The sequence below is a fragment of the Typopeltis vanoorti genome, chromosome 13 (genome assembly GCF_054136105.1).
Source record: "Typopeltis vanoorti isolate ZY-2024b chromosome 13, IOZ_Tvanoo_1.0, whole genome shotgun sequence".
Classification (NCBI taxonomy): domain Eukaryota; kingdom Metazoa; phylum Arthropoda; class Arachnida; order Uropygi; family Thelyphonidae; genus Typopeltis; species Typopeltis vanoorti.
In genome coordinates this window covers 5,257,054-5,274,757 of record NC_143561.1, presented here as the reverse complement: position 1 = coordinate 5,274,757, position 17,704 = coordinate 5,257,054, and the positions used below count along the sequence as shown (strand labels likewise).

At 35.2% G+C, this 17,704-nt stretch overlaps 1 protein-coding gene across 2 annotated transcripts in view; it reads right to left on the bottom strand.

Moving 5' to 3' along the window:
• Chd1 (chromodomain-helicase-DNA-binding protein 1) overlaps nt 1–17,704 on the bottom strand; it is a 557,090-nt gene that overhangs the window by 194,313 nt on the left and 345,073 nt on the right. The window lies entirely within an intron of this gene.

Below are 17,704 nucleotides of genomic sequence, written 5' to 3'. Positions count from 1 at the left end.
GAGTTAGAGATGATAAAGGTGACATGAAAATGGGAGAATAAGATATCCTTAAAGTTTCTTCAACAATCAAGAACAACAAACCAGAAACTGCTAAATGAAACAAGCAGTGATAGCACAGTGGTAAAAAACACTAATCAGTCATACAATCAGGAATACATATCCATACTTGAAGTAGAAAAAGCCATCAATGGCTTAAAATGTGGAAAGGCAGCAGAAGTAGATGATATTTGACCAAAAATGCTGAAGTATGGTGGTATAAATGTCTTGCAGTGGCTGCACTGCATAGTTCAGAGGGCCAGGACAGAGGGGCAAATTCCCAATGATTGGAGTAGAGCTCTAATAGTACCCATATATAAAAAAGAAAATAAAACTGTATGTGAGAATTACAGAGGTATTTCCCTACTGAGTGTTCCTGATAAGATATATGCAAGTATACTTGAGAAACGGTAGAGAAGAATTGTAGAAGAAAAGCTTGGTGAATAACAAGCTGGATTCAGGCCAAATAGAGGCTGTCAGGATCAGATCTTCACTTTACGACAAATAGTCAAGAAATCATGGTAATATAACAAAGATCTTTATTTGAGTTTTCTAGATCTGGAAAAGACATATGATAAGGTGGCAAGAGAGAAGCTATTCAATACGCTACAGTTATACGGTGTCAATGGGGCATTACATCAAGCAATACTTAGTCTTTATTTGAGTTGTAAGTCAGCAGTTAGAATTGAAGGAAGTACAGGTAGATGGTTTAATGTTAAATCTGGTGTGAGACAAGGATGTACATTATCCCCTCTGTTATTCATTATCTATATGGTTCACATTATGAAGGAAAGTGGTATTAAACATGATATCAAAATTGGAGATGTTAATGTCAGCTCTTTGCTTTATGCGGACGATATTATACTTATCAATAAATCCACTACGAGTCTGCAAGATTCCTTGACTAAATTGAATAACTGTTGTAATAGATATGGTATGAAGGTCAGCAATAAAAAGACAACGACAATGAAAATAGGCAGAATTGTTGAAAATAATAACTGCATTGTGAATGGAGAATCTGTGGAACAAGTAAAACATTTCACCTACTTAGGAACGATTTTTAGTGCAGATGATAAATTAGATATGGAAATAGACAACAGAATCAATAAAGCTGGTATGATAGGAACTCAACTGAATAAATTCATATGGAATAAGAGAGAAATTAGTCAACTGATTTCTCTATCAACAAATTAGCTGTAGACAAGACAGTGTTCAAACCAGTTTTAACTTATGGATCTGAGAGCTGGGTCAGAAGTAAAACACTTGACAAAAGACTAGAGACCGCAGATATGAGAGTCCTGAGAAAGATTAGACGTGTGAACAGATGGCAATATCATATTAAAAACGTGGATATTAGGAAAGAACATGACATTGTCAGCATCCAGGAATGGGTTAGCAGAGCTAATCTCAGGTGGTATGGTCACTTAAACACAATGTCTGAGGAAAGATTAGCAAAACAAGTGTTCTCTGCCAGGTTGGCAGGAAAACGACCCAGAGGAAAACCAAGATATGGGTGAATTGATAAGGTACAAAGTGCCTTAGACGACAGAAATATAAGATCTGATAATATTGGAGTCTTGACAAATAACAGACTGATTTGGAGGAAAATTGTAGATGGGAAGTTAGTAATGATGTAAATTTTTCATGTAGTATTATCATATGTTGTACACCCCTTGAGGGTACATTTCAGGAATTTGATGATGATGACGAAATAAGCAAAAAATTCACATAAATCACGGAATAAGGCAAGGAGACACCATTTTTTCCAAACTCTTCACATTAACACTGGAACATCATCATCAGTTGCAAGAGTCTTGGGACTGGTAGCTCAGCAGCAATTTCCTCCATTCCACTCTGTCATTGGCTTTCTTCTTAACCTCCTGGTAACTCCTGAAACCCGTGCTGTCTTTGACTTGATCAAGAAAGCTTTTCCTTGGTCTGCCTCTTCTTCTTTTCCCCTCTATTTTGCCTTCAGTTATTCTTTTCACAAGTCCATCATGCCGAAGTATATGTCCAAACCACCTATCCCTTCTAACTTTGATCGATTTTATTAGAGTTCTTGTTTCGTTTATCTCTCTCAGGACTTGTTGGTTTGATTTTTTTTCTGTCCATTTTATTTTGTTCATGCGACACCAGCACCACATTTCAAAAGCCTCCAATCTTCTTACATCTTCTCTGCATAGAATCCAGGTTTCACATCCATACAGTGCAATGCTCCATATCAATGTGTCTTGACTAATTTTTTTTTCAATTGCAGGTTGAGGTTTCCTGTTAAAATGCTTTTCATCTTAGAGAATTGAGCTTTTGCGTTGTTTATTCTTGATCATATGTCTTCTCTTGTTCTGCTATCTTCTGTTATTAGGCTTCCTAAATATTTAAAGCTTTTCACTTGTTTTATTTGTTCCCTGATGATGTCTATATGCTCTGTATTGATAGGGATTTTGTCTGTAACAATGATTTTAGTCTTATCTGCGTTGATTTTCATTTTATATTTTTCAAGGTTATTATTTAGTAATTCTAGCATTGTTTTTAATGTTCTTCTGTTTTCTGCTACAAGGGCTATGTTATCAGCAAATCTTATACACATGACTTGCTCACTATTTAGCTTTATGACACTATTTATTTTATCTTTAGTTTCCTGAATGGCCTTTTCAATATATAAATTAAATAAAAGTGGTGAAAGTATACATCCTTGTCTTACTCCGCTCCTGATATTTATTATTTTCTCCTTATCATTAATTTTAATCTGTCCATTTTGATTTTTGTAAATTTGATAAATTATTTTCCTATCCCTCAAATCTATGCCGATATTAGTTAGACAATTTAGGAGTATTTGCTGATTTACTTTATCAAACGCTTTCTCTAAATCAAGGAACAAATGTAAGTATTTTGACTAAGGTCTAATCTTCTCTCAATTATTGATCTCTATTATGGATTAAAGGCTATTGTTCTAAATTCGCTGCATTTGTTTGCATTATTCTTTTTTGGTATTGGTATTATGGTTGATTTCATAAACTCCTTTGGTATTTCTCCTCTATCATAGATTTGGGCTATTAATTGATAGAGTAAGGTTTTTGTCTCATCACCTAGATTTTGTAGCAGTTCTATAGGAATATTGTCAACACCTGGACTTTTTCCCTTACTCATTTTGGACAGTGCTTTATCAAATTCTTCTCGCATTATTGAGGGTCCTAGATTATCTTCATTTTGATTTTCTATGCTGATATCAACATCAAGTTCGTCGCCATTATAGAGATTTTCAAGATAATTCTTCCATTCCATTAATTTTCATCTTTGATGGCATTGTTTTTGCTGTTCTTATTAAATATGAAAGTCAGTTTGTTAAATTTCTTTATAGGTTTTCTCTACGTTTTCTTTTTTAAATAATTCATCTATGTTATTACACTGTTCTTCCAGGTATTCTTTTTTGGCTTGTCTACATTTTCTTGTAATTTGATTTTTAAGATATTTGTATTTGGCCACATCTTCTTCTTTAACAGTATTTTTATATTTTCTTCTTTCATCCATAAGGCCAAGTATTTCATCTGTTATCCAATGTTTTCTTTTTTCTTTTTCTGCATTTTTCAATAATTGATTTGATGAATTTGTAATTAACTCTTTAATCATATTCCATTGGTTTTCAATATTATTCTGTTTATGTTTTCTGGAATGTTATGATCAGTTGCCTCTTGGTATCCTCTCTTTACTTCTTTACTCTTTAATTTTTCAAGGTTCCATCTTATTGGTTTGCATCTTTGGATTTGTTTCCTATGTTTCAGTTCTGATTTTATTAAGACAAGGTTATGGTCACTACTAATGCAAGCACCTGGATAGCATATGATGTGTAATTTAAATTAGTCCAATAAAGGAGTCAATATCAATGGAATTAAATTAAATAACCTAAGATTTGATGATATTCTTATTATTGCAAACAATACAAAAGATTTAAAAGAAATGATAGAAGATCTAATAACTAAATCACTAGAAATTGGATTAGATATTAATTCTGAGAAAACTAAAATAATGACAAACCGAAAAGGATACTATGAAAGAAATGACGTTCAGGTGAACAATAAAGAAATTGAAATAGTAGATGAGTGTGTATACTTAGGAAAATTGTTAACAATGAAGAAACAAGGAGTCATGGAAGAAGTGAAAAGAATAATAGGAATGGGATCAGCAGCTTTTGGAAAATTGAAGAAAAAGCACATTAAAACCAGAGAACAGATCAAGACTGCCCAACCAATGTGTATTGCCATATGACATAAGGAGCAGAAACCTGGCCAATCAAAATGCAAAAAAAAAACAGAAAGAAGAATGGAAAGATGTCTGCTAAACATAAGACTCAGAGATAAAATAAAAAATGAAGAAATAAGAGCTAAAGCAAAATTTTTAGATATTGGAGAAAACATACTACTTTGAAAGAAATGGGCAGGACATTTTGCAAGACTCAAGGACAATAGATGGAAAAAGGTTTTACTGGAGTAGCGGCCATATGAAGGTTAAAGATCAGCTGGAAGACCTGAAAGAAGATGGTCAGATGATATAAGAAAAACAATTGGAATTCTTTGGCACCAACAAGCTCAAGATAGAAACAGATGGAGAGAATTGGAAGGCACCTATAGACAGAAGTGGTTATAAAAAGTATTAAAAGAAGTCTGTATCTTCAACATATGCCTCACTGTAAGTATACTCAGTTTCCATTTAAAAGAGATACCAAAAACATTATAGTTTATTTCATAAGTCTCAACCATATAGCAATGAAATAGAATACAGTAGCACCTTGCATAGTGCGGTTAATAAATGCTAAAAAAAAAGTTCCGCTATGCAAAACGTCACCGTTTAAAACATTATTATAATCACTAAAAAAACACACGTACTAACCACAGTAATGACTATTTAATTCATAAATATTTCATCCCAAGTATCTTGGGACAGCATCAGTACAGTAGTTCAAACAATACTAGGAATAACATACAGTTAGGGAGTATGATTAAAATGGAATCTCAATATGCGTGCAGTAACGTGTTATAGAAGTAAATTAAATATAACTGGAAAAAAAAAAAAATAAAAAAAAAAATAAAAAAAAAAATAAAAAAAAAAATATATATATATATATATGTGGCGATCAGCTTTTACTCGGTTGTTATACATTTGAAAAAAATAGATTTAATGACTCCAAGACTGAGATAACATATAAAGATAACATATAACATATAACTTGTTAAAGACTGCGAGTGAACTTCCTCATAATATTCGCCTCTAATTACGCTCTCTATATCCTCTTATCCCACGCATCTATGGAGTTCCAAAAATTCATAAAGAAAACATCCCTCTTCGCCCAATTGTGGAAGGCATTGATTCACCTACATATCATCATCATCATCAAATTCCTGCCATGTACCCTCAAGGGGTGTACAGGATATGACAGTACTACATGAAAAAATTACATCATTACTAACTTCCTATCTACAATTTTCCTCCAAATCAGTCTGTTACTTGTCAAGACTCCAACATTATCAGATCTTATATTTCTATCGTCAAAGGCACTTTGTACCGTATCAATCCACCTATATCTTGATTTTCCTCTGGGTCCTTTTCCTGCCAATCTGGCAGAGAACACTTGTTTTCTTAATCTTTCCTCTCCCATTCTATTTAAGTGACTATACCATCCTGAGATTAGCTCTGCTAACGCATTCCTGGATGCTGACAATGTCAAGTTCTTTCCCAATATCCTCATTTTTAATATGATATTGCCATTCATGCCATCTGTTCATGCCTCTAATCTTTCTCAGGACTCTCATATCTGCGGTCTCTAGTCTTTGGTCAAGTGTTTTACTTCTAACCCAGCTCTCAGATCCATAAGTTAAAATTGGTTTGAACACAGTCTTGTATATAGCTAATTTAGTGTTCCGACTAATTTCTTCCTTATTCCATATGAATTTATTCAATTGACTTCCCACGATACCAGCATTGCTGATTCTGTTGTCTATTTCTATATTTAGTTTACCATCTTCACTAAAAATTGTGCCTAAGTAGCTGAAATGTTTTACTTGTTCCACAGGTTCTCCATTCACAACACAGTTGACATTTTCAATGATTCTGCCTATTTTCATTGTCTTTGTCTTTTTATTGCTGACCTTCATACCATATCTATTACAACAGCTATTCAATTTAGTCAGAGAATCTTGCAGACTTGTAGCGGATTTATTTAGAAGTATAACATCATCCGCATAAAGCAAAGAGCTGACATTAACATCTCCAATTTTGATATCAGGTTTAATACCACATTCCTTCATAATGTGATCCATATAGATAATGAATAACAGAGGGAATAATGTACATCCTCGTCTCACACCAGATTTAACATTAAACCATCTTCCTGTACTTCCTTCAATTCTAACTGCTGACTCACAACTCAAATAAAGACAAAGTATTGCTTGATATAATGCTCCATTGAACACCATATAATTGCAGCGTATTGAATAGCTTCTCTCTTGGCACCTTGTCATATGCCTTTTCCAAATTGACAAAACTTAAATACAGATCTTTGTGATATTCCCATTCGTTCTCGACTATTTGTCGTAAAGTGAAGATCTGATCCTGACAGCCTCTATTTGGCCTGAATCCAGCTTGTTCTTCACCAAGCTTTTCTTCCACAATTCTTCTCAACCGTTTCTCAAGTATACTTGCATAGATCTTGCCAGGAACACTCAGTAGGGAAATACCTCTGTAATTCTCACATTCAGTTTTATTTCCCTTTTTATATATGGGTACTATGAGAGCTCTACTGCAATCATCGGGAATTCGTCCCTCTGTCCAGGCTTTCTGAACTATGCAGTGCAGCCACTGTAAGACTCTTATACCACCATACTTCAGCATTTCTGGTCAAATATCATCTACTCCTGCTGCCTTTCCACATTTCACGCCTTTGATGGCTTTTTCTACTTCAAGTATGGATATGTATTCCTGACTGCATGCCTGGTCAGTGTTTTTTTATCACTGTGCTGTCATCACTGCTTGTTTCATTTAGCAGTTTTTCAAAGTAATTACTCCATACTTCAAGGATATCTTTTTCTCCTGTTTTCATTTCACCTTTATCATCTCTAATTCCTTTTACAGCACTCTTTCCTCCATTCCTAAGCTTCTTCAACAACCTCCAGAATATTTTGCCACCTTCTTGATATTTATTTTCTATATTCTTGCCAAAGTCCTCCCATGACTTTTGTTTAGCTAGTTTTACACACTGTTTAGCTTTCTTACATTTGTCTCTGTATTCTGTAAGAGTAAAAGCTGACTTATTTGCCAGGAACTTTCGATATGCTTTCTTCTTTTCCTTCACTGCTTCTTTAACTTCCTGTGTCCACCAGGGAGTTCTGATTTTTTTATCCTTGCACACAACCTCACCACATGCCTCTCTGGCAGAATCAATCAATGTTTCCTTCAGAGTTTGCCACTGAATCTCCAAGGTTTGATTCCTGTTCTCAAACTCTTTCATTTTCTTTTCAATAATATTTCTGTATTTCAGTCTACAGTTCACATCTGAGAGCTGCTCAACTTTTATTCGCTTTAAAACTTTCTTACATGTTATTCTTTTCAATATGAAATTCAATTTTATCCTGCTCAAGACTAAATAGTGATCGCTTCCAATTTCAAATCCTCTGTACACTCTGGTGTCCTGCACCAGGGAGAAAACATCACTATCAACAATAACATAGTCAATGAGACTTTTCTTATTCCTAGCCTCTTCTCTCCATGTGAATTTGTGCACATTTTTATGTTGGAACATGGTGTTAGTAATAACCAGTCCATGTCCTGTGCAGAAATCCAACAGATATTTGCAATTATTATTAGCTTTGCTCTTTTCTCCAAATTTTCCCACAATATTTTTGTATGTCTCACAATCATTTCCTACTCTGCTATTTAGATCCCCAACAAGGGCCAACTTTTCATTTTTCATTGTGTCATTTGCTTTTTCTAAAGCCTCAAAAAATTCCTCCACTTCTACCTTAGTAGAACCTTCTGTGGGACCATAGGCACAAATAAGTCTCATTGTCCAGTTCCCCATTCTCATATTTGCCCACATTAATCTACTTGAGAACTGCCTGCCATTCAAGAAGATTAGCCTCGTATTTTGTGTTGAATACTATGGCTACTCCTTCTTTTCCTTGATTGTCATTGCCTGAATATAACATTTTGTATTTATTGCTCAGAAAGATCTCACCAGTTTTGGTCTTTTTTGTTTCAGTCACCCCTATTATGTCGATCTGGTACTTATCTAATTTCTCAGCTAGCTCCATTTCTTTGCCATTCAGGATTCTTACGTTGATAGTACCGATCTTTAACTCTGTTGATGTTGAGTTGGGGTTTGTTTTCAGATTTGTTTCAGTAGCTGACTTTTCACTGTTCGCCCTGGTTCCCTGGCAAAAACAACAGGGGCCTTGTTTAACCGGGCGACGCCCCAGCCGGCATGAAATTTTGTCATGTTGTACCATCATTTTTTATTTTGGTTTAACCAATAAGAATACAATTTGGTCGGCTAAATCCCAAATTGCCAGCCCATCCTCGTTCGTTCAGTATCAAAGTAGATACCCAACAGGGTGCACCACGAGAAGGTGAGGATTGGACATTAGGTCAGAAGACCTGGTCGGTTCTCCGCATTCCTTTAAAGGCTATGTGGAAGTCTCCTCTCAGTTATACAGCTTTGACCCTTAAGCACCCCCACCTACATATAAACTTTCAAAATATTTAGCTAAGTACCTCAAGTGTTTCTCCAAAAAATCTTCATCTTTCATCAAAAACACCACAGATTTTGTTTCTCATATTAAAGATATTCCCATCGATGATAATGATATTCTAGCTAGTTTTGACATTATATCTTTATTTACTAACGTTCCTACGGACGAGGTACTTACATTACTGCAGGACAAATTATCCAAAAAAATGTTTACTTTATTAAAGCATTGCATTCATTCTGGTTACTTCAGATATAAGGACTCCATTTACCAACAAAAACAAGGCCTGGCAATGGGCAACCCTTTGTCCCCAATGCTAGCTAACATCTTCCTTGAAGACTTTGAAAAGAAAGCCATATCTTCCTTCTCATTTAAACCAAAAGTTTGGAAAAGATATGTTGATGATATATTCATTATTTGGAATCACGGGCACACAGCTCTAACAGATTTTCTTCGTCATCTAAACATCCAACATTCTAATATAAAATTTACTGCTGATATAGAAAATAATAACTCTGTACCTTTCTTGGATGTTATGCTTACACGATGCTCTGAAAGATTAAAAATCTCTATGTACAGAAAACCTACGCATACCAATAGATATCTGCATAATCTTTCTCATCATTTTCCACCACAAAAACTTGGAATTATATCTACCTTAGGACACAGAGCACGTTCTCTCTTAAATGAACAAGATGAACTACAAAAAGAAATGAATCACCTCACTCTTATTTTTAAACAAAATGGATACTCTGAAAAAACAATTAAGAAATTTCTTCTGAACCCTCCTAAGCAGTGCACAACAGAGACTATTAATTTTAAAGGTAGCATCTCCATTCCATACATTAGCACAGTCTCTAAGAAAATAGCTAAAGTCCTTAAAAAATATAATATGAGGACCTTCTTCACCACACTTCCAAAAATCCGCTCTCTAATCAGCCATCCAAAACCTACTCATCACAACCTTAAGTACCCTGGAGTATATAAATTGTGGTGTGATTGCAATATCCCATACTTTGGTCAAACTAACAAATCTATTGAACAACGCATAGAAGAGCATAAGAGAGACATCTCTTACAAAAGATCTCATGCAACTGCGTTATCCAGTCATGTTCTTTTTTCAAGTAATCCTAATGATGACCAACAAAACCAGTCTGTATGATGGAATAGATCAGAAAATATCTTTCGCTGTGAAGATGAGTTTGAAAGGAAAATCGTAGAATCAAGGGAAATCCTGCTGAACCCGGTCCACTTAAACAATAATTTAAGTTATAACATCCCAGATAGCCATGCTGCAGTTATTCAATATTGGCGTTCACGTGAACCTGCACGCACAATTGCAACAAACAATGGCACGCCAGTTGGAACAACTTGAAAAAATACAACGTTTTTATGTATCGATTATGTGAGGCAATTTGTACCTGTAATTTCCAGTTTGTTTAAATAATTCAATGTTTATTAGTATTCCTTTCCTTTATAAATACCTGAAGAAGGCTGCTATATGCCGAAACTAGTAGTATCTATCATTAAAATCTTTATATGTTATCTCGGTCTTGGAGTCATTAAATCTATTTTTTTCAAATATATATATATATATATATATATATATATATACACACACACACACACACATATATATATATATATATACATATATATATATATCTATATATAGATTATTTAACACAATTTAGTATGACAATTTCCCATACTTTAGGAATAGTAAGAACATCGTTGGAGTTTAAATTTGGCTTCAGCACTTTCTTTATATAAATGTTCATATTTATATAAAGATCTGTGTAAAAGTTTCGACTTCTCCCAATTTATCCTATGGTTTGGATTTTCAACTCTGTGTTGGGAGAGACCAGATTTCTGTGGTTTGAAAAGACGAATGTGGTCTTGATGTTCCGAGATGCATTTCTGAACAGACCTGTCTGACCAAAGAAAGACAATTTGCAGGAGCATGGGATCTCATAAATGCCATGTAATATCAGAGGTGAGATCACTAAGATCACTAACAAATTACCAACGGAAAAATTGGTAGTCAATTTATCTAACCGCCCAGCAACAACAGACGAATTATATGTTCTAGCAAGTGGTCATAAATTTGTGATTTCACCCAAATGTTTCCCATATCTAGATTTCATACATAACATAGAGAGAAACATTTGCCATCTTTCCAGTACTAATCCAACAGACTTCATTTCGAGGTAGCAAAAGTAATCTACGATGCCAACCTTTGAACTTAAATATCCCACCGTCAGAATTAAAAGCTCTCACATCCTTAAAACGCAATAAAAATATAATCATTACCAGAGCTGAAAAAGGGAATACCACTGTGGTTTTTGATACCAATTCATATGACCGAAAAATGAATTTATTACTCCGAGATAGTAATACTTACGCCAAACTTGATTATGATCCTACAAAACGTCAACTCAGGAAATTAAACAAGTTACTTGATGAAACCTCCTCCTTAGCTGAAGAAACAATTAAAAAACTCAAGACATACCATGCTAGACCTCCCAGAATTTATGGCTTACCTAAGCTTCATTAAATTAATGTTCCTCTCAAACCTGTTGTAGATTCTATTAGCAGCCCAACTTACAAGTTATCAAGATTCATATCTAACCTTCTCCATCCTCACGTAGGCCACTCAGCCTACGTGAGGACATAGGCTGAGTGGCTTACGTGAGTTTCATGCAAAAGTTTCATGAGTTTTTCAAAAGTTTCCACAGAGTTTCATGCAAAAATAAAAGACACTCAACTGTTAAAAACTGATTTGTTAATTAGCTTTGACATTGTCCCCCTCTACACGAACATTCCCCATAAAGAAACAGTAGAATTATTAACTCAAAAATTTCCTTCTGATATAGTTGAATTATTCAAATTTGTTATTACATCTGGTTACTTCACCTGGAAAGGTCAAACTTACAAACAAGAAGAAGGAACAGCAATGGGATCTCCTTTATCACCCAACTTAGCAAACCTGTTTCTAGAACACCTTGATGAAAAAATATTCACTTTTGAACCCAAACTAAAAATTTGGTTACGATATGTCGACGACATATTTGCAGTCTGGGATCATCCCAAACAGGAATTACAACTGTTTCTAGATAAAATAAACCTCCTTCACCCTCGCATCAATTTTACACTAGAAAAAGAATCTCAACAGGGTATCTCCTTTCTGGATTTACACATTCAAAGAAAAGAATATGGTTCCATCGCCACGTCTGTCTATTGCAAGCCTACATTTTCAGGTCACTACATTCACAATTCTTCCGCTCATCATCCATCTCAGAAATTTGGCATCATTAAATCACTAGTTTCCAGAGCACACAAATTCTGCTCCTCTGAAGATTCTCTAAACCAAGAACTAGAAATAATCAAAAATACAACTATACTAAATGGATATAATCTTAAAACAACTCAAAAAATCATCAGTCACCTTTCCACACATCAACCCAGATAAAAAGAAGTCCATAGGATTCCCATACCTTACGTCAAAGGCATCTCCGAATGTTCAAAAATTATGAAGAAATACAATTTTGCCACTACTTACAAACCTATCAACCAAATCTATAACTTGTTACCTTCTCCTAAGGACAAACTCTCACCTCTGATGTTACCTGGCGTTTATGACATCCCATGCTCCTGCAAATTTCTTACTTTGGTCAGACAGGTAATTCTGTTCAGAAACGCATCTCAGAACATCAAGTCCACATTTGTCTTTTCAAACCGCAGAAATCTTGTCTCTCCCAACATTGAGTTGAAAATCCAAACCATAGGATCCACTGGGAGAAGGCGAAACTTTTACACAGATCTTTATATAAATATGAACGTTCATATAAAGAAAGTGCTGAAGCCCTACTACACAGACCAAATTTAAACCGCAACAATGTTCTTGGTATTCCTAAAGTATGGGAAATTGTCATACAAAATTGTGTTAAATAATCTTTATATATATATATATATATACACACACACATATATATACAGGGGTCCTCGAGTTACATCGGAGATCCGTTCCTACAGACCGACGAAAGGCAATTTTCGATGCAAGTCGGAATTACCATAGCATAAGTTACTTACCTAACTTAAAACACCCTAAAGTCATACGTATATATCAAGAAACAGAACTAGATAGTACAGATAAATGACAAAAATGAAACTGTAATAAAAAAACAAACATAAAAATGAGAACAATCCCCAAAATGACAAATGAAACTGTACATTCTGTACAGGTTTAAAAAAAAAAAAAAAAAAAAAAAAAAAAAAATCTTTACCTTTTATCCTGTGGTTGGCTTGCACACTGGAAGGGGCGTTGCAAGGAGGGAGAGACTGACTTAATGGAAGGAGGAGGAGGAGGCTGGAGAGGCAGGATAGTCAGAACAGGCTGCAGAAGGTGCAGGAGATACTGCAGGTGCAACTGAAGAAGATGCAGAGGCTGGAAGAGGAACTGAAGAGACAGTTGAGGTACCAGCACCTGCTGCAGACCTCTCTACCTTCATGAAAAAATGTTCCAGGCTAGTCTGGAATGATACCATCCTCTTCTCCTCATATATATCTCCCTATAACACTGCAGGCAATCCATAATCCCTTGGAAGACCTTTGTGTACCTAGCAGTGTTGGGATCCTCAGCCTCAAACTTGGCCAGCCCATCCTCAATGAGGGCAAAACCTTCTGCCAAGCCCTTGGTGGTGAATCTCCTGGGTTCAAGGGGTTGGAACAGTTTCCTCCTCCTCAATCAGCTGCTTCTCTAACTGAATGAGGTCTTCTGCTGAAAACTCCTCCCCACGAGATGCCAGAAGCTCTGTGACATTTTTGGCCTTCAAAATTCATCTGCTTCCCCAGGGCAACAACCTCCTCTGTCTCCTCATAGTCATGGTTTTGTATGGCATTATAAATGCTATACAATTTCCAAAAGTCTTTGAGGATTAAGTTCCTGTCTTTTTCATTTGCTCTGAAAGCCATAGCAAATGTCCAGCAGAGGTAGTAGGCCTTAAAGGAAGCAATAACACCCTGGTCCATTGGCTGGAAAAGGGCTGTGGTGTTTGGTGGAAGGTAAACTACCTTAACATTAGGGTGAAAGCCATCCAAGTGGGCAGTAACCAGGGGTATTGTCTAGCACTAACAATGCCTTAAAGGGCAGACCCTTAGCTGTACAGTACCTCTGAACTTCTGGCACAAAATGGTTGGTAAACCAGTCCTCTAGGATTTGAAGTGTCACCCATGCCTTCTTATTGGACCTCCAGATGACAGGCAGTTGATCCTTCCAAATGCCCTTTAGTGCCCTTGGATTTTCAGCCTGATAGACCAACAAGGGCTTCAGTTTTAAGTCACCAGCAGCATTAGCCCCAAGAAGCAAAGTCAGTCTCTCCTTACCAGCTTTATGGCCTGGTGCTGCCTTCTCCTCATTGGCGGTATATAGGTACGATTAGGCATACATTTCCAAAATAGGCCTGTGTCGTCCACCATTAAACACTTGTTGAGCACTGTGCCCCCCCCCTCCCTTATTATCTCAGCCAACCCCTCAGGAAACTCACCAGCTGCTTCATCATCACCACTAGCAGCTTCACCTTGAACCTTAAGATTATGTAAATTGTGCCAAGCCTTAAACTGCATAAACCAACCTTTACTAGCATTAAACTCTTCACCTGCACTTGCTTCCCTCCTTTCACTTTTCAATGTCTCAAACAATCTTTTCGCCATTTCTTGAATTAACATGAGGCTAATTGGGATATGCCGTTGATGCTAGTCTTCCAGCCAAAGAACAAGAAGCCTTTCCATCTCAATCATGAGTCTACCATGTTTTTTTGTAATCAGTCGATTTCATGGGTGCCAATCCTTTCACATGTTCAAGGTTGTGAACTTTATCCTTGTTAATAATCCTGACTGTGGTATGACTTAAGTTCAACGTGCGGCCGATGTTCGTTGCCATTTCTCCCGTTTTTGCCCTTTTAATAATGTCTAATTTCACTTCTAATGTAATGGCTTTCCTTTTCTTTGAAACACTGCCATCGGAAGAGTCTGCCTTATGTTTGGGAGCCATATTGAAGGGTAAAAAGTCACAAAAAAAAAAAAAAAACACAAAAATGAGAGAGTGGATGTAAACAAAGCACGCAGTACCGAAAGAGTGTATGCTGGGACCCAAGCGATGCCACCTCTCCCAAACAAATGCCGCGTAATGGCATATTCTTCCGCCGCACTCATAAACAAGTTCGCCCACGACGTTTGAATTTTACATCAAGTCGAAATTTATTTTTTAAATTATTTATGGGATTACCGCTGTAAAGTCGAAACGAAGCATGTCAAGGACACCCTGTATATATAATTTTTTTTTTCAGTTATATTTAATTTACTTCTATAACACGTTACTGCATGCATATTGAGATTTCATTGTAATCATGCACCCTAACTGTATGTTATTCCTAGTATTGTTTGAACTACTGTACTGATGATGTCCCAAGATACTTGGGATGAAATATTTATGAATTAAATAGTCATTACTGTGGTTAGTATGTGTGTTTTTTAGTGAAGAATTCGCCACAGGTTTCATTATTTAAAAAATAAAAAATAAAAAAAAAATAAAATAAAAAAAATTTTTATAATGTGTTATAGTGCATTCCACACAGACAATTACAGCACTGGAAAATAAAATAAAATAAATAATTACATATCATTTGTTTGTTCACTGCAAGCTCATCAGAAATACTCATTGATGAACACAGAAAAATTAAAAAGGATTAAAATAAAACAAAAAATGGTAAAGATTTTTATTTGAAAAATTGAATTTAAACAAAGTAGTTTACACAGTCTTTTTTTTGTTGTTGTTTCATTTTGTCTTAATGAATACTCGGTAACATTGAATAGCATTTTGCGATGCTCATTGAACTCTAATGCTTCATTCAATATTCGGATCGGTGTCCATAAGAAAAATGAGAACCATCATCTATTTTTCTCCATGCCTCTTTATAATTTCAAGTTTTTGTTCTAGTGTCAATAATTTACATTTGTTACACTCACAAAGTTTCATTTCTTCTTTCCACTCATAACTGTGTATAAAAGAGTGCTTGTATGTAATGAAAAAAAAAAAAAATCTTAAGTGATCACAACTTTGCTTCACCAAAGCTGAAATAATACTAAAGTGTGTGCATCAGCACAGCTGTTACTGTATTATGCTACATCACTATGGTATTATTTTTGTAAGATCGGAATGTCGGTAAAGCAGTAATTGTATACAGTAATTGTTAAAAATTATAAACCATGCTGTTCAAAACTGTGCTATGCAAAGTATTGCTGTACAACTATTTTGAAATGCTACTATACTTTTACTTGACAGCTGTCAGTTCCATAAATATAGAAGATGGGAAAGAAAGCCATTCTCTATCACAAAGAAAATTTACAACAGTGAAGTGAAGATACATTAATTTCTCAATAGGAACTTGAATAATAAGGAATCCATGGAAAATAGCCATTCAAATAATTCCTTATAATTACTGTAGTTTTTAAAGGGAATCAATTACAAGAGTCCCTTTCTTGTTCTACATCCATTCCTTTCCTTGTTCTTTTTTTTTTCTCATCTCATGATTCTTTTCTCATGTCCGTCAGCTGTTCATTTCACATCACAGTATAGCATATGCTGCATTCTCCATGATTTGTGACTGTATGAACGATGTTATGACAGCCAGGTATCACAAACAGCGAAGACCAGTTCGGTAATGGTGGACTGGATATGCTTATCAGTGATGAAGTTTCTTTTCTACTTGATCTATATTTCATTTACTTGGCTATAGGTATTTTAATTCTGACAATGTAACAAGGTAAACATATCTTGCTGATTCTCTTTGTCACTGCTAATTGAAGAAATATTTCCATCTATGACTTCAACCATGTGACACAGTTAGTCTTAATGGCATCTAGTAGAAATGATGTGATTATACCAAGAAAGGCTAGGTAGGAGTAAGAGTCAGTCCTAGGAGGGAGGGAGGGAGGGGGGAGAGAGAGAGAGAGAGAGAGAGAGAGAGAGAGATCATCTTGACAGTTAAGTTCAGCATTATAAAGCTAAGGGAGGAAGAACTAAGATCCTTTTTGTGAGAAAAAATACAAAACTATTTTGGAAATGTCAGAATTTTTAGTGCTGACAGTTTCTTATCAAGATAAAGCACAGTCACACGTCAACACTAATAGCTACTGACTATCTTTTTTTCAGTCATCTGATGATATCTTAATGATCATTAAACATTATTCTACCATTTATAAGTATAACCACAGAGTGTAACAGTCCTTTCCTGAAGATGTTTTAAACATTTATAATGAGATACCTTTGGATGACATTAATGAATCAAGTTTAAAGAATACATCACTAAACTATTTTACTCGCTAAGATGATATTGAATGTTATCAACCAGAGTAAAACTGTCAAAATATAAACAGAATTTAGTTCTGTAAAGATATACTCTTTAATTATTATTTTTGTTGTTTATTTTTTAATGTGAACCAATCCCAACCACAAAAGGTTGGGAATCTGTTCCTTTATAACCATAGAAGTATTATAATTAGGGGTTAGGTAATCAGGAAACCCTGCTTGAGACACCAAACAAGGAAATTTTTCAAAGCACTTCAGGCTTTCAAATAAGAGGGAGACTCTTGAAAGTAAAAAAGACAAACTAATAACATCCACCACTAAATCACCCCCCCCCCCCCCAGTAAAAAATAAATATCCAAAAAAAATTAATATCATAAAGTTCTCTAGGGAATATTCTAGTTGATTTTTAATTGAAGTGAATATCATTTACTCTAGTCTGCCTCATTAGGCAGACTAGAGTAAATGATATTAGACCAGAAATGCTCAAATATGGAGGCATAAAAATTTTACAGGCAGTATAAAATATTACTGAACAATTCAGGCCTGGTCAGAAGGTTGAATTCTG